Below are 27,721 nucleotides of genomic sequence, written 5' to 3'. Positions count from 1 at the left end.
GTCCCCAGATGAGAGTTCCCTTGTGCTGCCTCAGTTGAATCTCCTTTACTTGACAGAGATATGCCTGAGCAGCGGCCCTCCCCAGCCCTATCCCAAATCATACTTATTTTGCATAGGAGATACCATGGTCATGAAGATTGTTCTCCCAGGGTGAGGTTCATTCATTGCATTCTGGGTATGCTGACCCCTGTGATTTCCCCAAATGTGGGAAACTCGACTGCATTATTTGTGGTAGTGGGGGACTGTGTTTGTGCTTTCCTCTGGTCAGCTCTGGTAAAAGTCAGATTTCTTTGTCTCAGATCTTCCTCTAGCCTTGTTCTTCTTTCGAGAGTTCCCTTGTGCTGCCTCAGTTGGATCTCCTTCACTTGACAGGGGGGTGCCCGAGCAGCGACCCTCCCCAGCTCTAACCCAACTTCTACTTACCTGCCAGGTGAGATACTATGATCAGGAAGGTACTTCTCCCAGGGCAAGGCTCACCCATTGCACTCTGGGTGTGCTGCTCCTGCGATTTCCCCAAATGTGGGACACTTAACTGCATAATTTGTGTTTCCACTGGTCGGCTTTCATATAATTCAGATCTCTTTGTCTCAGGTCTCTCTCCAGCCTTGTTTGCTGTCTGTTTCCACTTCTTTTTTTTTGAGCCCCTCCCTTCTATACCCTTGTGCACTATCCTGACTTCTCCTCCTGTCTGCTTACTTTGTGCCTTCCAACGCACAATGCGAACTACAGGTAGTGCTGCAGGGCCCACACCCTTTTACTTGCCTTACAGAGCAGCTCTGGAGCTGTTACAGTGCCAACCTGCTGCAAGAAATCAGCTTGAATGCTTCAGGGGCTGGGGCATTGCCAACATGAGCCCCACACCGAAGGAGGGTGGGGGTGTTTAATGCGAACTAAGGGTCATCCAAGCACCGCAAAAGGCCGCCATGCCCTGCATACCCCTTTTCTCTTTTCATATGCAGATGAGGGTTCCAGCCAACTTTGGCCCACTGCTTGGATGACATCACTGTATGCAAATCCGTCTTCTGCAGACCTTCCCCCAGGAATGCTTGTACTAGTTGTTGCATTTGGTTTGTTGTTTGGGGGTGCTTCAGTATTAGGCAGCCTTCTGCCCTCCCATGTTCATTTGAAAATATGTGTTCTCCCTGCAGTTGTTGTCCCCAGATGAGAGTTCCCTTGTGCTGCCTCTGTTGAATCTCCTTTACTTGACAGAGATGTGCCTGAGCAGCGGCCCTCCCCAGCCCTATCCCAATCATACTTATTTTGCATAGGAGATACCATGGTCATGAAGATTGTTCTCCCAGGGTGAGGTTCATTCATTGCATTCTGGGTATGCTGACCCCTGTGATTTCCCCAAATGTGGGAAACTCGACTGCATTATTTGTGGTAGTGGGGGACTGTGTTTGTGTTTTCCTCTGGTCAGCTCTGGTAAAAGTCAGATTTCTTTGTCTCAGATCTTCCTCTAGCCTTGTTCTTCTTTCGAGAGTTCCCTTGTGCTGCCTCAGTTGGATCTCCTTCACTTGACAGGGGGGTGCTTGAGCAGCGACCCTCCCCAGCTCTAGCCCAACTCCTACTTTCCTGCCAGGTGAGATACTATGATCATGAAGGTGCTTCTCCCAGGGCAAGGCTCACCCATTGCACTCTGGGTGTGCTGCCCCTGTGATTTCCCCAAATGTGGGAAACTTGACTGCATAATTTGTATTTCCACTGGTCGGCTTTCATATAATTCAGATCTCTTTGTCTCAGGTCTCTCTCCAGCCTAGTTTGCTGTCTGTTTCCACTTCTTTTTTTTTTGAGCCCCTCCCTTCTATACCCTTGTGCACTATCCTGACTTCTCCTCCTGTCTGCTTACTTTGGGCCTTCCAATGCACAATGCAAATTACAGGCAGTGCTGCAGGGCCCACACCCTTTTACTTGCCTTACAGAGCAGCTCTGGAGCTGTTACAGTGCCAAGCTGCTGCAAGAAATCAGCTTGAATGCTTCAGGGGCTGGGGCATTGCCAACATGAGCCCCACACCGAAGGAGGGTGGGGGTGTTTAATGCGAACTAAGGGTCATCCAAGCGCCGCAAAAGGCCGCCATGCCCTGCATACCCCTATTCTCTTTTCATATGCAGATGAGGGTTCCAGCCAACTTTGGCCCACTGCTTGGATGACATCACTGTATGCAAATCCGTCTTCTGCAGACCTTCCCCCAGGAATGCTTGTACTAGTTGTTGCATTTGGTTTGTTGTTTGGGGGTGCTTCAGTATTAGGCAGCCTTCTGCCCTCCCATGTTCATTTGAAAATAAGTGTTCTCCCTGCAGTTGTTGTCCCCAGATGAGAGTTCCCTTGTGCTGCCTCAGTTGAATCTCCTTTACTTGACAGAGATATGCCTGAGCAGCGGCCCTCCCCAGCCCTATCCCAAATCATACTTATTTTGCATAGGAGATACCATGGTCATGAAGATTGTTCTCCCAGGGTGAGGTTCATTCATTGCATTCTGGGTATGCTGACCCCTGTGATTTCCCCAAATGTGGGAAACTTGACTGCATTATTTGTGGTAGTGGGGGACTGTGTTTGTGCTTTCCTCTGGTCAGCTCTGGTAAAAGTCAGATTTCTTTGTCTCAGATCTTCCTCTAGCCTTGTTCTTCTTTCGAGAGTTCCCTTGTGCTGCCTCAGTTGGATCTCCTTCACTTGACAGGGGGGTGCCCGAGCAGTGACCCTCCCCAGCTCTAGCCCAACTCCTACTTACCTGCCAGGTGAGATACTATGATCAGGAAGGTACTTCTCCCAGGGCAAGGCTCACCCATTGCACTCTGGGTGTGCTGCTCCTGCGATTTCCCCTAATGTGGGACACTTAACTGCATAATTTGTGTTTCCACTGGTCGGCTTTCATATAATTCAGATCTCTTTGTCTCAGGTCTCTCTCCAGCCTAGTTTGCTGTCTGTTTCCACTTCTTTTTTTTTGAGCCCCTCCCTTCTATACCCTTGTGCACTATCCTGACTTCTCCTCCTGTCTGCTTACTTTGTGCCTTCCAACGCACAATGCGAACTACAGGTAGTGCTGCAGGGCCCACACCCTTTTACTTGCCTTACAGAGCAGCTCTGGAGCTGTTACAGTGCCAAGCTGCTGCAAGAAATCAGCTTGAATGCTTCAGGGGCTGGGGCATTGCCAACATGAGCCCCACACCGAAGGAGGGTGGGGGTGTTTAATGCGAACTAAGGGTCATCCAAGCGCCGCAAAAGGCCGCCATGCCCTGCATACCCCTTTTCTCTTTTCATATGCAGATTAGGGTTCCAGCCAACTTTGGCCCACTGCTTGGATGACATCACTGTATGCAAATCCGTCTTCTGCAGACCTTCCCCAAGGAATGCTTGTACTAGTTGTTGCATTTGGTTTGTTGTTTGGGGGTGCTTCAGTATTAGGCAGCCTTCTGCCCTCCCATGTTCATTTGAAAATATGTGTTCTCCCTGCAGTTGTTGTCCCCAGATGAGAGTTCCCTTGTGCTGCCTCAGTTGAATCTCCTTTACTTGACAGAGATGTGCCTGAGCAGCGGCCCTCACCAGCCCTATCCCAATCATACTTATTTTGCATAGGAGATACCATGGTCATGAAGATTGTTCTCCCAGGGTGAGGTTCATTCATTGCATTCTGGGTATGCTGACCACTGTGATTTCCCCAAATGTGGGAAACTTGACTGTATTATTTGTGGTAGTGGGGGACTGTGTTTGTGCTTTCCTCTGGTCAGCTCTGGTAAAAGTCAAATTTCTTTGTCTCAGATCTTCCTCTAGCCTTGTTCCTCTTTCGAGAGTTCCCTTGTGCTGCCTCAGTTGGATCTCCTTCACTTGACAGGGGGGTGCCCGAGCAGCGACCCTCCCCAGCTCTAGCCCAACTCCTACTTACCTGCCAGGTGAGATACTATGATCATGAAGGTGCTTCTCCCAGGGCAAGGCTCACCCATTGCACTCTGGGTGTGCTGCTCCTGCGATTTCCCCAAATGTGGGACACTTGACTGCATATTTTGTGTTTCCCCTAGTCGGCTCTCGTATAATTCAGATCTCTTTGTCTCAGGTCTCTCTCCAGCCTAGTTTGCTGTCTGTTTCCACTTCTCTTTTCTTGAGCCGCTCCCTTCTATGCCCTTGCGCACTATCCTGACTTCTCCCGTCTGCTTACTTTGTGCCTTCCAACGCACAATGCGAACTACAGGTAGTGCTGCAGGGCCCACACCCTTTTACTTGCCTTACAGAGCAGCTCTGGAGCTGTTACAGTTTCCAGTTGCTGCAAGAAATCAGCTTGAATGCTTCAGGGGCTGGGGCATAGCCAACATGAGCCCCACACCGAAGGAGGGTGGAGGTGTTTAATGCGAACTAGGGGTCATGCAAAAAAATGGTGAACTGCTCAATCAGATAGTGATGTCACTCAGGTGCTAAAAGGGAGGGGTAATTCTGTGAAGGAAAAAACAATGGTTCCCTAATGCACACTGAGTGAATAATATTCCTACATAATAGTCAGATAATACGGAGATCTTGGTTGCGTATATCTGCAGATATAGGGTTAAGCCCCCAGGCCGATCGACAAGGCCTCTCCGTCACTGGGGGTCCCTAATATTAGGTATGGGTCCGGGGTGCAGGACCCCATAATGTCGGCACAGGTCGGCTACCCCAGGTCAGCACACAGGTGAGAGTTAATAGGGTTAATAAGAAGCACAGAAGTGCTATATGAGTGGTGTGATTAAAATAATACAAAAATATATACAAAGTGATAGGGAAACTCATAAGTGTTAATAAAGTGTTAGGGTGTGCCGACCTGAAGCAGCCCAGCGATACCGACACAGGGGCCACCACACCCCACACCCACCCCATAAATAATTCCAAATATGTCTGGGTTGAATTCCCAGTGTAAGGCCACATGGTAATGGCTCCTACAGCATCTGAGAGCCAGCTTACCTGGGGATACCCCTGACTTCCCCCTATGGCAGTCTAGAGTCAGCAATCCCTCCTAATGCTGACCCGTTCATGCCTCTCAATACAATGCAAAAAAATGGTGAACTGCTCAATCAGATAGTGATGTCACTCAGGTGCTAAAAGGGAGGGGTAATTCTGTGAAGGAAAAAACAATGGTTCCCTAATGCACACTGAGTGAATAATATTCCTACATAATAGTCAGATAATACGGAGATCTTGGTTGCGTATATCTGCAGATATAGGGTTAAGCCCCCAGGCCGATCGACAAGGCCTCTCCGTCACTGGGGGTCCCTAATATTAGGTATGGGTCCGGGGTGCAGGACCCCATAATGTCGGCACAGGTCGGCTACCCCAGGTCAGCACACAGGTGAGAGTTAATAGGGTTAATAAGAAGCACAGAAGTGCTATATGAGTGGTGTGATTAAAATAATACAAAAATATATACAAAGTGATAGGGAAACTCATAAGTGTTAATAAAGTGTTAGGGTGTGCCGACCTGAAGCAGCCCAGCGATACCGACACAGGGGCCACCACACCCCACACCCACCCCATAAATAATTCCAAATATGTCTGGGTTGAATTCCCAGTGTAAGGCCACATGGTAATGGCTCCTACAGCATCTGAGAGCCAGCTTACCTGGGGATACCCCTGACTTCCCCCTATGGCAGTCTAGAGTCAGCAATCCCTCCTAATGCTGACCCGTTCATGCCTCTCAATACAATGCAAAAAAATGGTGAACTGCTCAATCAGATAGTGATGTCACTCAGGTGCTAAAAGGGAGGGGTAATTCTGTGAAGGAAAAAACAATGGTTCCCTAATGCACACTGAGTGAATAATATTCCTACATAATAGTCAGATAATACGGAGATCTTGGTTGCGTATATCTGCAGATATAGGGTTAAGCCCCCAGGCCGATCGACAAGGCCTCTCCGTCACTGGGGGTCCCTAATATTAGGTATGGGTCCGGGGTGCAGGACCCCATAATGTCGGCACAGGTCGGCTACCCCAGGTCAGCACACAGGTGAGAGTTAATAGGGTTAATAAGAAGCACAGAAGTGCTATATGAGTGGTGTGATTAAAATAATACAAAAATATATACAAAGTGATAGGGAAACTCATAAGTGTTAATAAAGTGTTAGGGTGTGCCGACCTGAAGCAGCCCAGCGATACCGACACAGGGGCCACCACACCCCACACCCACCCCATAAATAATTCCAAATATGTCTGGGTTGAATTCCCAGTGTAAGGCCACATGGTAATGGCTCCTACAGCATCTGAGAGCCAGCTTACCTGGGGATACCCCTGACTTCCCCCTATGGCAGTCTAGAGTCAGCAATCCCTCCTAATGCTGACCCGTTCATGCCTCTCAATACAATGCAAAAAAATGGTGAACTGCTCAATCAGATAGTGATGTCACTCAGGTGCTAAAAGGGAGGGGTAATTCTGTGAAGGAAAAAACAATGGTTCCCTAATGCACACTGAGTGAATAATATTCCTACATAATAGTCAGATAATACGGAGATCTTGGTTGCGTATATCTGCAGATATAGGGTTAAGCCCCCAGGCCGATCGACAAGGCCTCTCCGTCACTGGGGGTCCCTAATATTAGGTATGGGTCCGGGGTGCAGGACCCCATAATGTCGGCACAGGTCGGCTACCCCAGGTCAGCACACAGGTGAGAGTTAATAGGGTTAATAAGAAGCACAGAAGTGCTATATGAGTGGTGTGATTAAAATAATACAAAAATATATACAAAGTGATAGGGAAACTCATAAGTGTTAATAAAGTGTTAGGGTGTGCCGACCTGAAGCAGCCCAGCGATACCGACACAGGGGCCACCACACCCCACACCCACCCCATAAATAATTCCAAATATGTCTGGGTTGAATTCCCAGTGTAAGGCCACATGGTAATGGCTCCTACAGCATCTGAGAGCCAGCTTACCTGGGGATACCCCTGACTTCCCCCTATGGCAGTCTAGAGTCAGCAATCCCTCCTAATGCTGACCCGTTCATGCCTCTCAATACAATGCAAAAAAATGGTGAACTGCTCAATCAGATAGTGATGTCACTCAGGTGCTAAAAGGGAGGGGTAATTCTGTGAAGGAAAAAACAATGGTTCCCTAATGCACACTGAGTGAATAATATTCCTACATAATAGTCAGATAATACGGAGATCTTGGTTGCGTATATCTGCAGATATAGGGTTAAGCCCCCAGGCCGATCGACAAGGCCTCTCCGTCACTGGGGGTCCCTAATATTAGGTATGGGTCCGGGGTGCAGGACCCCATAATGTCGGCACAGGTCGGCTACCCCAGGTCAGCACACAGGTGAGAGTTAATAGGGTTAATAAGAAGCACAGAAGTGCTATATGAGTGGTGTGATTAAAATAATACAAAAATATATACAAAGTGATAGGGAAACTCATAAGTGTTAATAAAGTGTTAGGGTGTGCCGACCTGAAGCAGCCCAGCGATACCGACACAGGGGCCACCACACCCCACACCCACCCCATAAATAATTCCAAATATGTCTGGGTTGAATTCCCAGTGTAAGGCCACATGGTAATGGCTCCTACAGCATCTGAGAGCCAGCTTACCTGGGGATACCCCTGACTTCCCCCTATGGCAGTCTAGAGTCAGCAATCCCTCCTAATGCTGACCCGTTCATGCCTCTCAATACAATGCAAAAAAATGGTGAACTGCTCAATCAGATAGTGATGTCACTCAGGTGCTAAAAGGGAGGGGTAATTCTGTGAAGGAAAAAACAATGGTTCCCTAATGCACACTGAGTGAATAATATTCCTACATAATAGTCAGATAATACGGAGATCTTGGTTGCGTATATCTGCAGATATAGGGTTAAGCCCCCAGGCCGATCGACAAGGCCTCTCCGTCACTGGGGGTCCCTAATATTAGGTATGGGTCCGGGGTGCAGGACCCCATAATGTCGGCACAGGTCGGCTACCCCAGGTCAGCACACAGGTGAGAGTTAATAGGGTTAATAAGAAGCACAGAAGTGCTATATGAGTGGTGTGATTAAAATAATACAAAAATATATACAAAGTGATAGGGAAACTCATAAGTGTTAATAAAGTGTTAGGGTGTGCCGACCTGAAGCAGCCCAGCGATACCGACACAGGGGCCACCACACCCCACACCCACCCCATAAATAATTCCAAATATGTCTGGGTTGAATTCCCAGTGTAAGGCCACATGGTAATGGCTCCTACAGCATCTGAGAGCCAGCTTACCTGGGGATACCCCTGACTTCCCCCTATGGCAGTCTAGAGTCAGCAATCCCTCCTAATGCTGACCCGTTCATGCCTCTCAATACAATGCAAAAAAATGGTGAACTGCTCAATCAGATAGTGATGTCACTCAGGTGCTAAAAGGGAGGGGTAATTCTGTGAAGGAAAAAACAATGGTTCCCTAATGCACACTGAGTGAATAATATTCCTACATAATAGTCAGATAATACGGAGATCTTGGTTGCGTATATCTGCAGATATAGGGTTAAGCCCCCAGGCCGATCGACAAGGCCTCTCCGTCACTGGGGGTCCCTAATATTAGGTATGGGTCCGGGGTGCAGGACCCCATAATGTCGGCACAGGTCGGCTACCCCAGGTCAGCACACAGGTGAGAGTTAATAGGGTTAATAAGAAGCACAGAAGTGCTATATGAGTGGTGTGATTAAAATAATACAAAAATATATACAAAGTGATAGGGAAACTCATAAGTGTTAATAAAGTGTTAGGGTGTGCCGACCTGAAGCAGCCCAGCGATACCGACACAGGGGCCACCACACCCCACACCCACCCCATAAATAATTCCAAATATGTCTGGGTTGAATTCCCAGTGTAAGGCCACATGGTAATGGCTCCTACAGCATCTGAGAGCCAGCTTACCTGGGGATACCCCTGACTTCCCCCTATGGCAGTCTAGAGTCAGCAATCCCTCCTAATGCTGACCCGTTCATGCCTCTCAATACAATGCAAAAAAATGGTGAACTGCTCAATCAGATAGTGATGTCACTCAGGTGCTAAAAGGGAGGGGTAATTCTGTGAAGGAAAAAACAATGGTTCCCTAATGCACACTGAGTGAATAATATTCCTACATAATAGTCAGATAATACGGAGATCTTGGTTGCGTATATCTGCAGATATAGGGTTAAGCCCCCAGGCCGATCGACAAGGCCTCTCCGTCACTGGGGGTCCCTAATATTAGGTATGGGTCCGGGGTGCAGGACCCCATAATGTCGGCACAGGTCGGCTACCCCAGGTCAGCACACAGGTGAGAGTTAATAGGGTTAATAAGAAGCACAGAAGTGCTATATGAGTGGTGTGATTAAAATAATACAAAAATATATACAAAGTGATAGGGAAACTCATAAGTGTTAATAAAGTGTTAGGGTGTGCCGACCTGAAGCAGCCCAGCGATACCGACACAGGGGCCACCACACCCCACACCCACCCCATAAATAATTCCAAATATGTCTGGGTTGAATTCCCAGTGTAAGGCCACATGGTAATGGCTCCTACAGCATCTGAGAGCCAGCTTACCTGGGGATACCCCTGACTTCCCCCTATGGCAGTCTAGAGTCAGCAATCCCTCCTAATGCTGACCCGTTCATGCCTCTCAATACAATGCAAAAAAATGGTGAACTGCTCAATCAGATAGTGATGTCACTCAGGTGCTAAAAGGGAGGGGTAATTCTGTGAAGGAAAAAACAATGGTTCCCTAATGCACACTGAGTGAATAATATTCCTACATAATAGTCAGATAATACGGAGATCTTGGTTGCGTATATCTGCAGATATAGGGTTAAGCCCCCAGGCCGATCGACAAGGCCTCTCCGTCACTGGGGGTCCCTAATATTAGGTATGGGTCCGGGGTGCAGGACCCCATAATGTCGGCACAGGTCGGCTACCCCAGGTCAGCACACAGGTGAGAGTTAATAGGGTTAATAAGAAGCACAGAAGTGCTATATGAGTGGTGTGATTAAAATAATACAAAAATATATACAAAGTGATAGGGAAACTCATAAGTGTTAATAAAGTGTTAGGGTGTGCCGACCTGAAGCAGCCCAGCGATACCGACACAGGGGCCACCACACCCCACACCCACCCCATAAATAATTCCAAATATGTCTGGGTTGAATTCCCAGTGTAAGGCCACATGGTAATGGCTCCTACAGCATCTGAGAGCCAGCTTACCTGGGGATACCCCTGACTTCCCCCTATGGCAGTCTAGAGTCAGCAATCCCTCCTAATGCTGACCCGTTCATGCCTCTCAATACAATGCAAAAAAATGGTGAACTGCTCAATCAGATAGTGATGTCACTCAGGTGCTAAAAGGGAGGGGTAATTCTGTGAAGGAAAAAACAATGGTTCCCTAATGCACACTGAGTGAATAATATTCCTACATAATAGTCAGATAATACGGAGATCTTGGTTGCGTATATCTGCAGATATAGGGTTAAGCCCCCAGGCCGATCGACAAGGCCTCTCCGTCACTGGGGGTCCCTAATATTAGGTATGGGTCCGGGGTGCAGGACCCCATAATGTCGGCACAGGTCGGCTACCCCAGGTCAGCACACAGGTGAGAGTTAATAGGGTTAATAAGAAGCACAGAAGTGCTATATGAGTGGTGTGATTAAAATAATACAAAAATATATACAAAGTGATAGGGAAACTCATAAGTGTTAATAAAGTGTTAGGGTGTGCCGACCTGAAGCAGCCCAGCGATACCGACACAGGGGCCACCACACCCCACACCCACCCCATAAATAATTCCAAATATGTCTGGGTTGAATTCCCAGTGTAAGGCCACATGGTAATGGCTCCTACAGCATCTGAGAGCCAGCTTACCTGGGGATACCCCTGACTTCCCCCTATGGCAGTCTAGAGTCAGCAATCCCTCCTAATGCTGACCCGTTCATGCCTCTCAATACAATGCAAAAAAATGGTGAACTGCTCAATCAGATAGTGATGTCACTCAGGTGCTAAAAGGGAGGGGTAATTCTGTGAAGGAAAAAACAATGGTTCCCTAATGCACACTGAGTGAATAATATTCCTACATAATAGTCAGATAATACGGAGATCTTGGTTGCGTATATCTGCAGATATAGGGTTAAGCCCCCAGGCCGATCGACAAGGCCTCTCCGTCACTGGGGGTCCCTAATATTAGGTATGGGTCCGGGGTGCAGGACCCCATAATGTCGGCACAGGTCGGCTACCCCAGGTCAGCACACAGGTGAGAGTTAATAGGGTTAATAAGAAGCACAGAAGTGCTATATGAGTGGTGTGATTAAAATAATACAAAAATATATACAAAGTGATAGGGAAACTCATAAGTGTTAATAAAGTGTTAGGGTGTGCCGACCTGAAGCAGCCCAGCGATACCGACACAGGGGCCACCACACCCCACACCCACCCCATAAATAATTCCAAATATGTCTGGGTTGAATTCCCAGTGTAAGGCCACATGGTAATGGCTCCTACAGCATCTGAGAGCCAGCTTACCTGGGGATACCCCTGACTTCCCCCTATGGCAGTCTAGAGTCAGCAATCCCTCCTAATGCTGACCCGTTCATGCCTCTCAATACAATGCAAAAAAATGGTGAACTGCTCAATCAGATAGTGATGTCACTCAGGTGCTAAAAGGGAGGGGTAATTCTGTGAAGGAAAAAACAATGGTTCCCTAATGCACACTGAGTGAATAATATTCCTACATAATAGTCAGATAATACGGAGATCTTGGTTGCGTATATCTGCAGATATAGGGTTAAGCCCCCAGGCCGATCGACAAGGCCTCTCCGTCACTGGGGGTCCCTAATATTAGGTATGGGTCCGGGGTGCAGGACCCCATAATGTCGGCACAGGTCGGCTACCCCAGGTCAGCACACAGGTGAGAGTTAATAGGGTTAATAAGAAGCACAGAAGTGCTATATGAGTGGTGTGATTAAAATAATACAAAAATATATACAAAGTGATAGGGAAACTCATAAGTGTTAATAAAGTGTTAGGGTGTGCCGACCTGAAGCAGCCCAGCGATACCGACACAGGGGCCACCACACCCCACACCCACCCCATAAATAATTCCAAATATGTCTGGGTTGAATTCCCAGTGTAAGGCCACATGGTAATGGCTCCTACAGCATCTGAGAGCCAGCTTACCTGGGGATACCCCTGACTTCCCCCTATGGCAGTCTAGAGTCAGCAATCCCTCCTAATGCTGACCCGTTCATGCCTCTCAATACAATGCAAAAAAATGGTGAACTGCTCAATCAGATAGTGATGTCACTCAGGTGCTAAAAGGGAGGGGTAATTCTGTGAAGGAAAAAACAATGGTTCCCTAATGCACACTGAGTGAATAATATTCCTACATAATAGTCAGATAATACGGAGATCTTGGTTGCGTATATCTGCAGATATAGGGTTAAGCCCCCAGGCCGATCGACAAGGCCTCTCCGTCACTGGGGGTCCCTAATATTAGGTATGGGTCCGGGGTGCAGGACCCCATAATGTCGGCACAGGTCGGCTACCCCAGGTCAGCACACAGGTGAGAGTTAATAGGGTTAATAAGAAGCACAGAAGTGCTATATGAGTGGTGTGATTAAAATAATACAAAAATATATACAAAGTGATAGGGAAACTCATAAGTGTTAATAAAGTGTTAGGGTGTGCCGACCTGAAGCAGCCCAGCGATACCGACACAGGGGCCACCACACCCCACACCCACCCCATAAATAATTCCAAATATGTCTGGGTTGAATTCCCAGTGTAAGGCCACATGGTAATGGCTCCTACAGCATCTGAGAGCCAGCTTACCTGGGGATACCCCTGACTTCCCCCTATGGCAGTCTAGAGTCAGCAATCCCTCCTAATGCTGACCCGTTCATGCCTCTCAATACAATGCAAAAAAATGGTGAACTGCTCAATCAGATAGTGATGTCACTCAGGTGCTAAAAGGGAGGGGTAATTCTGTGAAGGAAAAAACAATGGTTCCCTAATGCACACTGAGTGAATAATATTCCTACATAATAGTCAGATAATACGGAGATCTTGGTTGCGTATATCTGCAGATATAGGGTTAAGCCCCCAGGCCGATCGACAAGGCCTCTCCGTCACTGGGGGTCCCTAATATTAGGTATGGGTCCGGGGTGCAGGACCCCATAATGTCGGCACAGGTCGGCTACCCCAGGTCAGCACACAGGTGAGAGTTAATAGGGTTAATAAGAAGCACAGAAGTGCTATATGAGTGGTGTGATTAAAATAATACAAAAATATATACAAAGTGATAGGGAAACTCATAAGTGTTAATAAAGTGTTAGGGTGTGCCGACCTGAAGCAGCCCAGCGATACCGACACAGGGGCCACCACACCCCACACCCACCCCATAAATAATTCCAAATATGTCTGGGTTGAATTCCCAGTGTAAGGCCACATGGTAATGGCTCCTACAGCATCTGAGAGCCAGCTTACCTGGGGATACCCCTGACTTCCCCCTATGGCAGTCTAGAGTCAGCAATCCCTCCTAATGCTGACCCGTTCATGCCTCTCAATACAATGCAAAAAAATGGTGAACTGCTCAATCAGATAGTGATGTCACTCAGGTGCTAAAAGGGAGGGGTAATTCTGTGAAGGAAAAAACAATGGTTCCCTAATGCACACTGAGTGAATAATATTCCTACATAATAGTCAGATAATACGGAGATCTTGGTTGCGTATATCTGCAGATATAGGGTTAAGCCCCCAGGCCGATCGACAAGGCCTCTCCGTCACTGGGGGTCCCTAATATTAGGTATGGGTCCGGGGTGCAGGACCCCATAATGTCGGCACAGGTCGGCTACCCCAGGTCAGCACACAGGTGAGAGTTAATAGGGTTAATAAGAAGCACAGAAGTGCTATATGAGTGGTGTGATTAAAATAATACAAAAATATATACAAAGTGATAGGGAAACTCATAAGTGTTAATAAAGTGTTAGGGTGTGCCGACCTGAAGCAGCCCAGCGATACCGACACAGGGGCCACCACACCCCACACCCACCCCATAAATAATTCCAAATATGTCTGGGTTGAATTCCCAGTGTAAGGCCACATGGTAATGGCTCCTACAGCATCTGAGAGCCAGCTTACCTGGGGATACCCCTGACTTCCCCCTATGGCAGTCTAGAGTCAGCAATCCCTCCTAATGCTGACCCGTTCATGCCTCTCAATACAATGCAAAAAAATGGTGAACTGCTCAATCAGATAGTGATGTCACTCAGGTGCTAAAAGGGAGGGGTAATTCTGTGAAGGAAAAAACAATGGTTCCCTAATGCACACTGAGTGAATAATATTCCTACATAATAGTCAGATAATACGGAGATCTTGGTTGCGTATATCTGCAGATATAGGGTTAAGCCCCCAGGCCGATCGACAAGGCCTCTCCGTCACTGGGGGTCCCTAATATTAGGTATGGGTCCGGGGTGCAGGACCCCATAATGTCGGCACAGGTCGGCTACCCCAGGTCAGCACACAGGTGAGAGTTAATAGGGTTAATAAGAAGCACAGAAGTGCTATATGAGTGGTGTGATTAAAATAATACAAAAATATATACAAAGTGATAGGGAAACTCATAAGTGTTAATAAAGTGTTAGGGTGTGCCGACCTGAAGCAGCCCAGCGATACCGACACAGGGGCCACCACACCCCACACCCACCCCATAAATAATTCCAAATATGTCTGGGTTGAATTCCCAGTGTAAGGCCACATGGTAATGGCTCCTACAGCATCTGAGAGCCAGCTTACCTGGGGATACCCCTGACTTCCCCCTATGGCAGTCTAGAGTCAGCAATCCCTCCTAATGCTGACCCGTTCATGCCTCTCAATACAATGCAAAAAAATGGTGAACTGCTCAATCAGATAGTGATGTCACTCAGGTGCTAAAAGGGAGGGGTAATTCTGTGAAGGAAAAAACAATGGTTCCCTAATGCACACTGAGTGAATAATATTCCTACATAATAGTCAGATAATACGGAGATCTTGGTTGCGTATATCTGCAGATATAGGGTTAAGCCCCCAGGCCGATCGACAAGGCCTCTCCGTCACTGGGGGTCCCTAATATTAGGTATGGGTCCGGGGTGCAGGACCCCATAATGTCGGCACAGGTCGGCTACCCCAGGTCAGCACACAGGTGAGAGTTAATAGGGTTAATAAGAAGCACAGAAGTGCTATATGAGTGGTGTGATTAAAATAATACAAAAATATATACAAAGTGATAGGGAAACTCATAAGTGTTAATAAAGTGTTAGGGTGTGCCGACCTGAAGCAGCCCAGCGATACCGACACAGGGGCCACCACACCCCACACCCACCCCATAAATAATTCCAAATATGTCTGGGTTGAATTCCCAGTGTAAGGCCACATGGTAATGGCTCCTACAGCATCTGAGAGCCAGCTTACCTGGGGATACCCCTGACTTCCCCCTATGGCAGTCTAGAGTCAGCAATCCCTCCTAATGCTGACCCGTTCATGCCTCTCAATACAATGCAAAAAAATGGTGAACTGCTCAATCAGATAGTGATGTCACTCAGGTGCTAAAAGGGAGGGGTAATTCTGTGAAGGAAAAAACAATGGTTCCCTAATGCACACTGAGTGAATAATATTCCTACATAATAGTCAGATAATACGGAGATCTTGGTTGCGTATATCTGCAGATATAGGGTTAAGCCCCCAGGCCGATCGACAAGGCCTCTCCGTCACTGGGGGTCCCTAATATTAGGTATGGGTCCGGGGTGCAGGACCCCATAATGTCGGCACAGGTCGGCTACCCCAGGTCAGCACACAGGTGAGAGTTAATAGGGTTAATAAGAAGCACAGAAGTGCTATATGAGTGGTGTGATTAAAATAATACAAAAATATATACAAAGTGATAGGGAAACTCATAAGTGTTAATAAAGTGTTAGGGTGTGCCGACCTGAAGCAGCCCAGCGATACCGACACAGGGGCCACCACACCCCACACCCACCCCATAAATAATTCCAAATATGTCTGGGTTGAATTCCCAGTGTAAGGCCACATGGTAATGGCTCCTACAGCATCTGAGAGCCAGCTTACCTGGGGATACCCCTGACTTCCCCCTATGGCAGTCTAGAGTCAGCAATCCCTCCTAATGCTGACCCGTTCATGCCTCTCAATACAATGCAAAAAAATGGTGAACTGCTCAATCAGATAGTGATGTCACTCAGGTGCTAAAAGGGAGGGGTAATTCTGTGAAGGAAAAAACAATGGTTCCCTAATGCACACTGAGTGAATAATATTCCTACATAATAGTCAGATAATACGGAGATCTTGGTTGCGTATATCTGCAGATATAGGGTTAAGCCCCCAGGCCGATCGACAAGGCCTCTCCGTCACTGGGGGTCCCTAATATTAGGTATGGGTCCGGGGTGCAGGACCCCATAATGTCGGCACAGGTCGGCTACCCCAGGTCAGCACACAGGTGAGAGTTAATAGGGTTAATAAGAAGCACAGAAGTGCTATATGAGTGGTGTGATTAAAATAATACAAAAATATATACAAAGTGATAGGGAAACTCATAAGTGTTAATAAAGTGTTAGGGTGTGCCGACCTGAAGCAGCCCAGCGATACCGACACAGGGGCCACCACACCCCACACCCACCCCATAAATAATTCCAAATATGTCTGGGTTGAATTCCCAGTGTAAGGCCACATGGTAATGGCTCCTACAGCATCTGAGAGCCAGCTTACCTGGGGATACCCCTGACTTCCCCCTATGGCAGTCTAGAGTCAGCAATCCCTCCTAATGCTGACCCGTTCATGCCTCTCAATACAATGCAAAAAAATGGTGAACTGCTCAATCAGATAGTGATGTCACTCAGGTGCTAAAAGGGAGGGGTAATTCTGTGAAGGAAAAAACAATGGTTCCCTAATGCACACTGAGTGAATAATATTCCTACATAATAGTCAGATAATACGGAGATCTTGGTTGCGTATATCTGCAGATATAGGGTTAAGCCCCCAGGCCGATCGACAAGGCCTCTCCGTCACTGGGGGTCCCTAATATTAGGTATGGGTCCGGGGTGCAGGACCCCATAATGTCGGCACAGGTCGGCTACCCCAGGTCAGCACACAGGTGAGAGTTAATAGGGTTAATAAGAAGCACAGAAGTGCTATATGAGTGGTGTGATTAAAATAATACAAAAATATATACAAAGTGATAGGGAAACTCATAAGTGTTAATAAAGTGTTAGGGTGTGCCGACCTGAAGCAGCCCAGCGATACCGACACAGGGGCCACCACACCCCACACCCACCCCATAAATAATTCCAAATATGTCTGGGTTGAATTCCCAGTGTAAGGCCACATGGTAATGGCTCCTACAGCATCTGAGAGCCAGCTTACCTGGGGATACCCCTGACTTCCCCCTATGGCAGTCTAGAGTCAGCAATCCCTCCTAATGCTGACCCGTTCATGCCTCTCAATACAATGCAAAAAAATGGTGAACTGCTCAATCAGATAGTGATGTCACTCAGGTGCTAAAAGGGAGGGGTAATTCTGTGAAGGAAAAAACAATGGTTCCCTAATGCACACTGAGTGAATAATATTCCTACATAATAGTCAGATAATACGGAGATCTTGGTTGCGTATATCTGCAGATATAGGGTTAAGCCCCCAGGCCGATCGACAAGGCCTCTCCGTCACTGGGGGTCCCTAATATTAGGTATGGGTCCGGGGTGCAGGACCCCATAATGTCGGCACAGGTCGGCTACCCCAGGTCAGCACACAGGTGAGAGTTAATAGGGTTAATAAGAAGCACAGAAGTGCTATATGAGTGGTGTGATTAAAATAATACAAAAATATATACAAAGTGATAGGGAAACTCATAAGTGTTAATAAAGTGTTAGGGTGTGCCGACCTGAAGCAGCCCAGCGATACCGACACAGGGGCCACCACACCCCACACCCACCCCATAAATAATTCCAAATATGTCTGGGTTGAATTCCCAGTGTAAGGCCACATGGTAATGGCTCCTACAGCATCTGAGAGCCAGCTTACCTGGGGATACCCCTGACTTCCCCCTATGGCAGTCTAGAGTCAGCAATCCCTCCTAATGCTGACCCGTTCATGCCTCTCAATACAATGCAAAAAAATGGTGAACTGCTCAATCAGATAGTGATGTCACTCAGGTGCTAAAAGGGAGGGGTAATTCTGTGAAGGAAAAAACAATGGTTCCCTAATGCACACTGAGTGAATAATATTCCTACATAATAGTCAGATAATACGGAGATCTTGGTTGCGTATATCTGCAGATATAGGGTTAAGCCCCCAGGCCGATCGACAAGGCCTCTCCGTCACTGGGGGTCCCTAATATTAGGTATGGGTCCGGGGTGCAGGACCCCATAATGTCGGCACAGGTCGGCTACCCCAGGTCAGCACACAGGTGAGAGTTAATAGGGTTAATAAGAAGCACAGAAGTGCTATATGAGTGGTGTGATTAAAATAATACAAAAATATATACAAAGTGATAGGGAAACTCATAAGTGTTAATAAAGTGTTAGGGTGTGCCGACCTGAAGCAGCCCAGCGATACCGACACAGGGGCCACCACACCCCACACCCACCCCATAAATAATTCCAAATATGTCTGGGTTGAATTCCCAGTGTAAGGCCACATGGTAATGGCTCCTACAGCATCTGAGAGCCAGCTTACCTGGGGATACCCCTGACTTCCCCCTATGGCAGTCTAGAGTCAGCAATCCCTCCTAATGCTGACCCGTTCATGCCTCTCAATACAATGCAAAAAAATGGTGAACTGCTCAATCAGATAGTGATGTCACTCAGGTGCTAAAAGGGAGGGGTAATTCTGTGAAGGAAAAAACAATGGTTCCCTAATGCACACTGAGTGAATAATATTCCTACATAATAGTCAGATAATACGGAGATCTTGGTTGCGTATATCTGCAGATATAGGGTTAAGCCCCCAGGCCGATCGACAAGGCCTCTCCGTCACTGGGGGTCCCTAATATTAGGTATGGGTCCGGGGTGCAGGACCCCATAATGTCGGCACAGGTCGGCTACCCCAGGTCAGCACACAGGTGAGAGTTAATAGGGTTAATAAGAAGCACAGAAGTGCTATATGAGTGGTGTGATTAAAATAATACAAAAATATATACAAAGTGATAGGGAAACTCATAAGTGTTAATAAAGTGTTAGGGTGTGCCGACCTGAAGCAGCCCAGCGATACCGACACAGGGGCCACCACACCCCACACCCACCCCATAAATAATTCCAAATATGTCTGGGTTGAATTCCCAGTGTAAGGCCACATGGTAATGGCTCCTACAGCATCTGAGAGCCAGCTTACCTGGGGATACCCCTGACTTCCCCCTATGGCAGTCTAGAGTCAGCAATCCCTCCTAATGCTGACCCGTTCATGCCTCTCAATACAATGCAAAAAAATGGTGAACTGCTCAATCAGATAGTGATGTCACTCAGGTGCTAAAAGGGAGGGGTAATTCTGTGAAGGAAAAAACAATGGTTCCCTAATGCACACTGAGTGAATAATATTCCTACATAATAGTCAGATAATACGGAGATCTTGGTTGCGTATATCTGCAGATATAGGGTTAAGCCCCCAGGCCGATCGACAAGGCCTCTCCGTCACTGGGGGTCCCTAATATTAGGTATGGGTCCGGGGTGCAGGACCCCATAATGTCGGCACAGGTCGGCTACCCCAGGTCAGCACACAGGTGAGAGTTAATAGGGTTAATAAGAAGCACAGAAGTGCTATATGAGTGGTGTGATTAAAATAATACAAAAATATATACAAAGTGATAGGGAAACTCATAAGTGTTAATAAAGTGTTAGGGTGTGCCGACCTGAAGCAGCCCAGCGATACCGACACAGGGGCCACCACACCCCACACCCACCCCATAAATAATTCCAAATATGTCTGGGTTGAATTCCCAGTGTAAGGCCACATGGTAATGGCTCCTACAGCATCTGAGAGCCAGCTTACCTGGGGATACCCCTGACTTCCCCCTATGGCAGTCTAGAGTCAGCAATCCCTCCTAATGCTGACCCGTTCATGCCTCTCAATACAATGCAAAAAAATGGTGAACTGCTCAATCAGATAGTGATGTCACTCAGGTGCTAAAAGGGAGGGGTAATTCTGTGAAGGAAAAAACAATGGTTCCCTAATGCACACTGAGTGAATAATATTCCTACATAATAGTCAGATAATACGGAGATCTTGGTTGCGTATATCTGCAGATATAGGGTTAAGCCCCCAGGCCGATCGACAAGGCCTCTCCGTCACTGGGGGTCCCTAATATTAGGTATGGGTCCGGGGTGCAGGACCCCATAATGTCGGCACAGGTCGGCTACCCCAGGTCAGCACACAGGTGAGAGTTAATAGGGTTAATAAGAAGCACAGAAGTGCTATATGAGTGGTGTGATTAAAATAATACAAAAATATATACAAAGTGATAGGGAAACTCATAAGTGTTAATAAAGTGTTAGGGTGTGCCGACCTGAAGCAGCCCAGCGATACCGACACAGGGGCCACCACACCCCACACCCACCCCATAAATAATTCCAAATATGTCTGGGTTGAATTCCCAGTGTAAGGCCACATGGTAATGGCTCCTACAGCATCTGAGAGCCAGCTTACCTGGGGATACCCCTGACTTCCCCCTATGGCAGTCTAGAGTCAGCAATCCCTCCTAATGCTGACCCGTTCATGCCTCTCAATACAATGCAAAAAAATGGTGAACTGCTCAATCAGATAGTGATGTCACTCAGGTGCTAAAAGGGAGGGGTAATTCTGTGAAGGAAAAAACAATGGTTCCCTAATGCACACTGAGTGAATAATATTCCTACATAATAGTCAGATAATACGGAGATCTTGGTTGCGTATATCTGCAGATATAGGGTTAAGCCCCCAGGCCGATCGACAAGGCCTCTCCGTCACTGGGGGTCCCTAATATTAGGTATGGGTCCGGGGTGCAGGACCCCATAATGTCGGCACAGGTCGGCTACCCCAGGTCAGCACACAGGTGAGAGTTAATAGGGTTAATAAGAAGCACAGAAGTGCTATATGAGTGGTGTGATTAAAATAATACAAAAATATATACAAAGTGATAGGGAAACTCATAAGTGTTAATAAAGTGTTAGGGTGTGCCGACCTGAAGCAGCCCAGCGATACCGACACAGGGGCCACCACACCCCACACCCACCCCATAAATAATTCCAAATATGTCTGGGTTGAATTCCCAGTGTAAGGCCACATGGTAATGGCTCCTACAGCATCTGAGAGCCAGCTTACCTGGGGATACCCCTGACTTCCCCCTATGGCAGTCTAGAGTCAGCAATCCCTCCTAATGCTGACCCGTTCATGCCTCTCAATACAATGCAAAAAAATGGTGAACTGCTCAATCAGATAGTGATGTCACTCAGGTGCTAAAAGGGAGGGGTAATTCTGTGAAGGAAAAAACAATGGTTCCCTAATGCACACTGAGTGAATAATATTCCTACATAATAGTCAGATAATACGGAGATCTTGGTTGCGTATATCTGCAGATATAGGGTTAAGCCCCCAGGCCGATCGACAAGGCCTCTCCGTCACTGGGGGTCCCTAATATTAGGTATGGGTCCGGGGTGCAGGACCCCATAATGTCGGAATGCTTCAGGGGCTGGGGCATAGCCAACATGAGCCCCACACCGAAGGAGGGTGGAGGTGTTTAATGCGAGCTAGGGGTCATCCAAGCGCCGCAAAAGGCCGCCATGCCCTGCACGCCCCTTTTCTCTTTTCATATGCAGACGAGGGTTGAAGCCAACTTTGACTCACTGCTTGGATGACATCACCATATGCAAATCCATCTGCTGCAGGCCTTCCCCCAGGAATGCTTGCACTAGTTGTTGCATTTGGTTTGTTGTTTGGGGGTGCTTCAGTATTAGGCAGCCTTCTGCCCTCCCATGTTCATCTGAAAATATGTGTTCTCCCTGGAGTTGTTGTCCCCAGATGAGAGTTCCCTTGTGCTGCCTCAGTTGAATCTCCTTTACTTGACAGAGATGTGCCTGAGCAGCGGCCCTCCCCAGCCCTATCCCAAATCATACATATTTTGCATAGGAGATACCATGGTCATGAAGATTGTTCTCAGAGGTGAGGTTCATTCATTGCATTCTGGGTATGCTGACCCCTGTGATTTCCCCAAATGTGGGAAACTCGACTGCATTATTTGTGGTAGTGGGGGACTGTGTTTGTGCTTTCCTCTGGTCAGCTCTGGTAAAAGTCAGATTTCTTTGTCTTAGATCTTCCTCTAGCCTTGTTCTTCTTTCGAGAGTTCCCTTGTGCTGCCTCAGTTGGATCTCCTTCACTTGACAGGGGGGTGCCCGAGCAGCGACCCTCCCCAGCTCTAGCCCAACTCCTACTTACCTGCCAGGTGAGATACTATGATCAGGAAGGTGCTTCTCCCAGGGCAAGGCTCACCCATTGCACTCTGTGTGTGCTGCTCCTGTGATTTCCCCAAATGTGGGAAACTTGACTGCATAATTTGTGTTTCCCCTGGTTGGCTCTCGTATAATTCAGATCTCTTTGTCTCAGGTCTCTCTCCAGCCTAGTTTGCTGTCTGTTTCCACTTCTCTTTTCTTGAGCCGTTCCCTTCTATGCCCTTGCGCATTATCCTGACTTCTCCCGTCTGCTTACTTTGTGCCTTCCAACGCACAATGCGAACTACAGGTAGTGCTGCAGGTCCCACAACCTTTTACTTGCCTTACAGAGTAGCTCTGGAGCTGTTACAGTGCCCAGCTGCTGCAAGAAATCAGCTTGAATGCTTCAGGGGCTGGGGCATGGCCAACATGAGCCCCACAACGAAGGAGGGTGGGGGTGTTTAATGAGAACTAGGGGTCATCCAAGCGCCGCAAAAGGCCGCCATGCCCTGCATACCCCTTTTCTCTTTTCATATGCAGATGAGGGTTCCAGCCAACTTTGGCCCACTGCTTGGCTGACATCACCGTATGCAAATCCATCTTCTGCAGACCTTCCCCAAGGAATGCTTGTACTAGTTGTTGCATTTGGTTTGTTGTTTGGGGGTGCTTCAGTATTAGGCAGCCTTCTGCCCTCCCATGTTCATCTGAAAATATGTGTTCTCCCTGCAGTTGTTGTCCCCAGATGAGAGTACACTTGTGCTGCCTCAGTTGAATCTCCTTTACTTGACAAGGGAGGCATTTTGGATTTTTTCTTTGGGTACCCTTACACCTGATGGTCTGAATGAGAGCATCGAACTGAACAACATTGGCAGTCTCTGAAGGTTTTATCTTTTGATTTTTCTAATATATTATTTATTGAATATCCATTTATTGTATGTTTAATAAATAAACAAAATTATTAGAAGTAGCTATTTTGTGAACAGCTTTCCTCTTAGGATGAAACTGTATAATCCTGTTGTGTGTGTTCCTTTAAAGTTCTTTAGTAAAATCCACTAGTAATGATGAACATCAGATTTCTTCCTCCATCCTCTTTTTACACTTTCTCTTGGTTCTATATATATATATTTTTTTATTTTTATTTTATTTTTTTCCCCTCCTTCTCCCAAAAGGCCCCCCTCCCTCCCCTCCCCCTCCCTGTTTTAAATTTTAAAATCTTTAAATCTTTAAATCTTCGAATCCTTAAATTGTCTGTTTAATATTTATTTTTTATTCAATTCTTTTTGTTGTTTAAGCAGCAATGTAATTATTCCAGGGGTTAAAATAATGAAATATAGAAATAATATTAACAAAAATTAAAGGTAAAAATGAATTGATAGAATGATCCCATTAAAAGTAAATAAATAATATGGATGTTAAGCTGAGCAGGTTGGATTCGAACATGGGACTCGCTGCATAGAGTGCAGGTCATGTTTCCCCTGCGCCACGAGAGCAGCTTTAGTAGTGGCTTGGATTTGTTACCCTAAAAGGTTCTATATAAGTAAATGGGGATCCTTAGTGCTGAGTTTCTGAATTATGTATATGTGATTATAAATATGAGGTATTGATTGAAAGATTAGAGGTTAATCTGTATATAGATTATATATTTTCTGTTATTTTTTAAACCACCTTGTTGCTTATTTTATTATTATTTTTAATCACCATGTTGCTTATTTTTATATTATGAAATGCCTTTATATGTGCAATTGCAATTAGAAAGTTGTTCCATATATGAGTCATTACATGTATGCATCCAATTAGTACATGTATGTATCCAATCAACTAATTAGTAATGCTATTGGTCCGGTGTATTTTAAAAAGAGCCTGCTAGGCTGCTGATGTATCCTCTGACGAAACCGCTCTTGGATAACAGCGGAGAAACGCGTTAGAAGGTGACTACCGGACACTCTGATTGCTGAGATATAAGCCCGTTCATGAACGAGCTACATCACGGCGGACGTCTGATGTAAAGACAGCGGTGAAGGGGAAAAAGCAATTTGAGAGCGAGCAAAAGGAGGTCTCTACCCCACGGCAGGGAGGAATATCCCGACCGCGAGTGCCAATAAGATCCAGCCACGGTTAACGGGGGTCGTAGCATACCGCTGTGTTTCACCAACCATCACAGCGCTCTCCCCCTGTTTTCTTTCATTACTCACGTGAGTTACATATGAACTTTAACTGCAGTAAATAAGAGGCGTTGGTTACAACTGTTGCTGTTCATCCACAAGAAGGAATTTAATGTATCAATTACAATTGGAAAGTAACGATTAAATTACAACAGCTGTATCCAGGAGGATTTTTTGGACACTTTAATAGACATTCCGTTGTCATCAAGGGCAATATGAAATAGATACTGATTACATTTAGATATGGATAGTGGTGCCTATATATGTTGACTCCATTGTATTTTATTGAATGTGGGTTTCTTCTGTCTATATATATTTTTTAAAAATAAAGAGCTTGTATATTTTATTTTTTGCGCTCCCTTGATAACAAGTGTGATTATCTTTAAAATTTGGTTTATTATTGGTAGAACAGTACTACCTATGGGAGCAGCATTTTATAATATATGGTGAAAATGAATAGATGTATAAAGATTAAATAAGCAACAAATTGGTGAAATAGATACGTTTTGATAGGAGCGCTGGGTTCTATATATATATATATTGACATTTGGTTATATATATGTATAGACTTTATAAATTCTTGACAGAGATGTGCCTGAGCAGCGGCCCTCCCCAGCCCTATCCCAAATCATACTTATTTTGCATAGGAGATACCATGGTCATGAAGATTGTTTTCCCAGGGTGAGGTTCATTCATTGCATTCTGGGTATGCTGATCCCTGTGATTTCCCCAAATGTGGGAAACTGGACTGCATTATTTGTGGTAGTGAGGGACTGTGTTTGTGCTTTCCTCTGGTCAGCTCTGGTAAAAGTCAGATTTCGTTGTCTCAGATCTTCCTCTAGCCTTGTTCTTCTTTCGAGAGTTCCCTTGTGCTGCCTCAGTTGGATCTCCTTCACTTGACAGGGGGGTGCCCGAGCAGCGACCCTCCCCAGCTCTAGCCCAACTCCTACTTACCTGCCAGGTGAGATACTATGATCATGAAGGTGCTTCTCCCAGGGCAAGGCTCACCCATTGCACTCTGGGTGTGCTGCTCCTGCGGTTTCCCCAAATGTTGGACACTTGACTGCATAATTTGTGTGCAATAGTTGTTGCATTTGGTTTGTTGTTTGGGGGTGCTTCAGTATTAGGCAGCCTTCTGCCCTACCATGTTCATCTGAAAATATGTGTTCTCCCTGCAGTTGTTGTCCCCAGATGAGAGTTCCCTTGTGCTGCCTCAGTTGAATCTCCTTTACTTGACAGAGATGTGCCTGAGCAGCGGCCCTCCCCAGCCCTATCCAAAATCATACTTATTTTGCATAGGAGATACCATTTTCATGAAGATTGTTCTCCCAGGGTGAGGTTCATTCATTGCATTCTGGGTATGCTGACCCCTGTGATTTCCCCAAATGTGGGAAACTCGACTGCATTATATGTGGTAGTGGGGGACTGTGTTTGTGCTTTCCTCTGGTCAGCTCTGGTAAAAGTCAGATTTATTTGTCTCAGATTTTCCTCTAGCCTTGTTCTTCTTTCGAGAGTTCCCTTGTGCTGCCTCAGTTGGATCTCCTTCACTTGACAGGGGGGTGCCCGAGCAGCGACCCTCCCCAGCTCTAGCCCAACTCCTACTTACCTGCCAGGTGAGATACTATGATCATGAAGGTGCTTCTCCCAGGGCAAGGCTCACCCATTGCACTTTGGGTGTGCTGCTCCTGTGATTTCCCCAAATGTGGGAAACTTGACTGCATAATTTGTGTTTCCCCTGGTCGGCTCTCGTATAATTCAGATCTCTTTGTCTCAGGTCTCTCTCCAGCCTAGTTTGCTGTCTGTTTCCACTTCTCTTTTCTTGAGCCGCTCCCTTCTATGCCCTTGCGCACTATCCTGACTTCTCCCGTCTGCTTACTTTGTGCCTTCCAACGCACAATGCAAACTACAGGTAGTGCTGCAGGGCCCACGCCCTTTTACTTGCCTTACAGAGCAGCTCTGGAGCTGTTACAGTGCCCAGCTGCTGCAAGAAATCAGCTTGAATGCTTCAGGGGCTGGGGCATAGCCAACATGAGCCCCACACCGAAGGAGGGTGGAGGTGTTTAATGCGAACTAGGGGTCATCCAAGCGCCGCAAAAGGCCGCCATGCCCTGCACGCCCCTTTTCTCTTTTCATATGCAGACGAGGGTTGAAGCCAACTTTGACCCACTGCTTGGATGACATCACCATATGCAAATCCATCTGCTGCAGGCCTTCCCCCAGGAATGCTTGCACTAGTTGTTGCATTTGGTTTGTTGTTTGGGGGTGCTTCAGTATTAGGCAGCCTTCTGCCCTACCATGTTCATCTGAAAATATGTGTTCTCCCTGCAGTTGTTGTCCCCAGATGAGAGTTCCCTTGTGCTGCCTCAGTTGAATCTCCTTTACTTGACAGAGATGTGCCTGAGCAGCGGCCCTCCCCAGCCCTATCCCAAATCATACTTATTTTGCATCGGAGATACCATGGTCATGAAGATTGTTCTCCCAGGGTGAGGTTAATACATTGCATTCTGGGTATGCTGACTCCTATGATTTCCCCAAATGTGGGAAACTCGACTGCATTATTTGTGGTAGTGGGGGACTGTGTTTGTTCTTTCCTCTGGTCAGCTCTGGTAAAAGTCAGATTTATTTGTCTCAGATCTTCCTCTAGCCTTGTTCTTCTTTCGAGAGTTTCCTTGTGCTGCCTCGGTTGGATCTCCTTCACTTGACAGGGGGGTGCCCGAGCAGCGACCCTCCCCAGCTCTATCCCAAGTCTTACTTACCTGCCAGGTGAGATACTATGATCATGAAGGTGCTTCTCCCAGGGCAAGGCTCACCCATTGCACTCTGGGTGTGCTGCTCCTGCGATTTCCCCAAATGTGGGAAACTTGACTGCATAATTTGTGTTTCCCCTGGTCGGCTCTCGTATAATTCAGATCTCTTTGTCTCAGGTCTCTCTCCAGCCTAGTTTGCTGTCTGTTTCCACTTCTCTTTTCTTGAGCCGCTCCCTTCTATGCCCTTGCGCACTATCCTGACTTCTCCCGTCTGCTTACTTTGTGCCTTCCAACGCACAATGCAAACTACAGGTAGTGCTGCAGGGCCCACGCCCTTTTACTTGCCTTACAGAGCAGCTCTGGAGCTGTTACAGTGCCCAGCTGCTGCAAGAAATCAGCTTGAATGCTTCAGGGGCTGGGGCATAGCCAACATGA

At 46.9% G+C, this 27,721-nt stretch overlaps 15 non-coding genes and 1 pseudogene across 15 annotated transcripts; all 16 read left to right on the top strand.

Moving 5' to 3' along the window:
* Positions 1-99: 99 nt before the first annotated feature.
* On the top strand, positions 100-263 carry LOC135001907 (U1 spliceosomal RNA). Its single transcript, XR_010203221.1, has one exon. It is a non-coding gene; the product is annotated as a U1 spliceosomal RNA (small nuclear RNA).
* A 152-nt stretch (positions 264-415) lies between these two features.
* LOC135001943 (U1 spliceosomal RNA) lies at positions 416-578 on the top strand. Its single transcript, XR_010203256.1, has one exon. It is a non-coding gene; the product is annotated as a U1 spliceosomal RNA (small nuclear RNA).
* Positions 579-1,251: 673 nt separating this feature from the next.
* Positions 1,252-1,415, top strand: LOC135001912 (U1 spliceosomal RNA). Its single transcript, XR_010203226.1, has one exon. It is a non-coding gene; the product is annotated as a U1 spliceosomal RNA (small nuclear RNA).
* Positions 1,416-1,567: 152 nt separating this feature from the next.
* On the top strand, positions 1,568-1,730 carry LOC135001947 (U1 spliceosomal RNA). Its single transcript, XR_010203259.1, has one exon. It is a non-coding gene; the product is annotated as a U1 spliceosomal RNA (small nuclear RNA).
* A 675-nt stretch (positions 1,731-2,405) lies between these two features.
* Positions 2,406-2,569, top strand: LOC135001915 (U1 spliceosomal RNA). Its single transcript, XR_010203229.1, has one exon. It is a non-coding gene; the product is annotated as a U1 spliceosomal RNA (small nuclear RNA).
* Positions 2,570-2,721: 152 nt separating this feature from the next.
* LOC135001945 (U1 spliceosomal RNA) lies at positions 2,722-2,884 on the top strand. Its single transcript, XR_010203257.1, has one exon. It is a non-coding gene; the product is annotated as a U1 spliceosomal RNA (small nuclear RNA).
* Positions 2,885-3,557: 673 nt separating this feature from the next.
* Positions 3,558-3,721, top strand: LOC135001922 (U1 spliceosomal RNA). The gene has a single exon (XR_010203235.1). It is a non-coding gene; the product is annotated as a U1 spliceosomal RNA (small nuclear RNA).
* A 152-nt stretch (positions 3,722-3,873) lies between these two features.
* Positions 3,874-4,008, top strand: LOC135001944 (U1 spliceosomal RNA; annotated as a pseudogene).
* Positions 4,009-22,061: 18,053 nt separating this feature from the next.
* On the top strand, positions 22,062-22,224 carry LOC135001927 (U1 spliceosomal RNA). Its single transcript, XR_010203240.1, has one exon. It is a non-coding gene; the product is annotated as a U1 spliceosomal RNA (small nuclear RNA).
* A 152-nt stretch (positions 22,225-22,376) lies between these two features.
* On the top strand, positions 22,377-22,539 carry LOC135001946 (U1 spliceosomal RNA). Its single transcript, XR_010203258.1, has one exon. It is a non-coding gene; the product is annotated as a U1 spliceosomal RNA (small nuclear RNA).
* Positions 22,540-25,169: 2,630 nt separating this feature from the next.
* LOC135001923 (U1 spliceosomal RNA) lies at positions 25,170-25,333 on the top strand. Its single transcript, XR_010203236.1, has one exon. It is a non-coding gene; the product is annotated as a U1 spliceosomal RNA (small nuclear RNA).
* Positions 25,334-25,485: 152 nt separating this feature from the next.
* LOC135001949 (U1 spliceosomal RNA) lies at positions 25,486-25,646 on the top strand. Its single transcript, XR_010203260.1, has one exon. It is a non-coding gene; the product is annotated as a U1 spliceosomal RNA (small nuclear RNA).
* A 175-nt stretch (positions 25,647-25,821) lies between these two features.
* Positions 25,822-25,985, top strand: LOC135001920 (U1 spliceosomal RNA). Its single transcript, XR_010203233.1, has one exon. It is a non-coding gene; the product is annotated as a U1 spliceosomal RNA (small nuclear RNA).
* A 152-nt stretch (positions 25,986-26,137) lies between these two features.
* Positions 26,138-26,300, top strand: LOC135001933 (U1 spliceosomal RNA). The gene has a single exon (XR_010203246.1). It is a non-coding gene; the product is annotated as a U1 spliceosomal RNA (small nuclear RNA).
* Positions 26,301-26,971: 671 nt separating this feature from the next.
* Positions 26,972-27,135, top strand: LOC135001921 (U1 spliceosomal RNA). The gene has a single exon (XR_010203234.1). It is a non-coding gene; the product is annotated as a U1 spliceosomal RNA (small nuclear RNA).
* Positions 27,136-27,287: 152 nt separating this feature from the next.
* On the top strand, positions 27,288-27,450 carry LOC135001931 (U1 spliceosomal RNA). The gene has a single exon (XR_010203244.1). It is a non-coding gene; the product is annotated as a U1 spliceosomal RNA (small nuclear RNA).
* Positions 27,451-27,721: the final 271 nt, after the last annotated feature.

The sequence above is a fragment of the Pseudophryne corroboree genome, unplaced genomic scaffold (genome assembly GCF_028390025.1).
Source record: "Pseudophryne corroboree isolate aPseCor3 unplaced genomic scaffold, aPseCor3.hap2 scaffold_1682, whole genome shotgun sequence".
In the NCBI taxonomy this organism is placed as follows: domain Eukaryota; kingdom Metazoa; phylum Chordata; class Amphibia; order Anura; family Myobatrachidae; genus Pseudophryne; species Pseudophryne corroboree.
The sequence above is the reverse complement of the archived record's forward strand: the minus strand, read 5'-3'. Positions and strand labels throughout refer to the sequence as shown.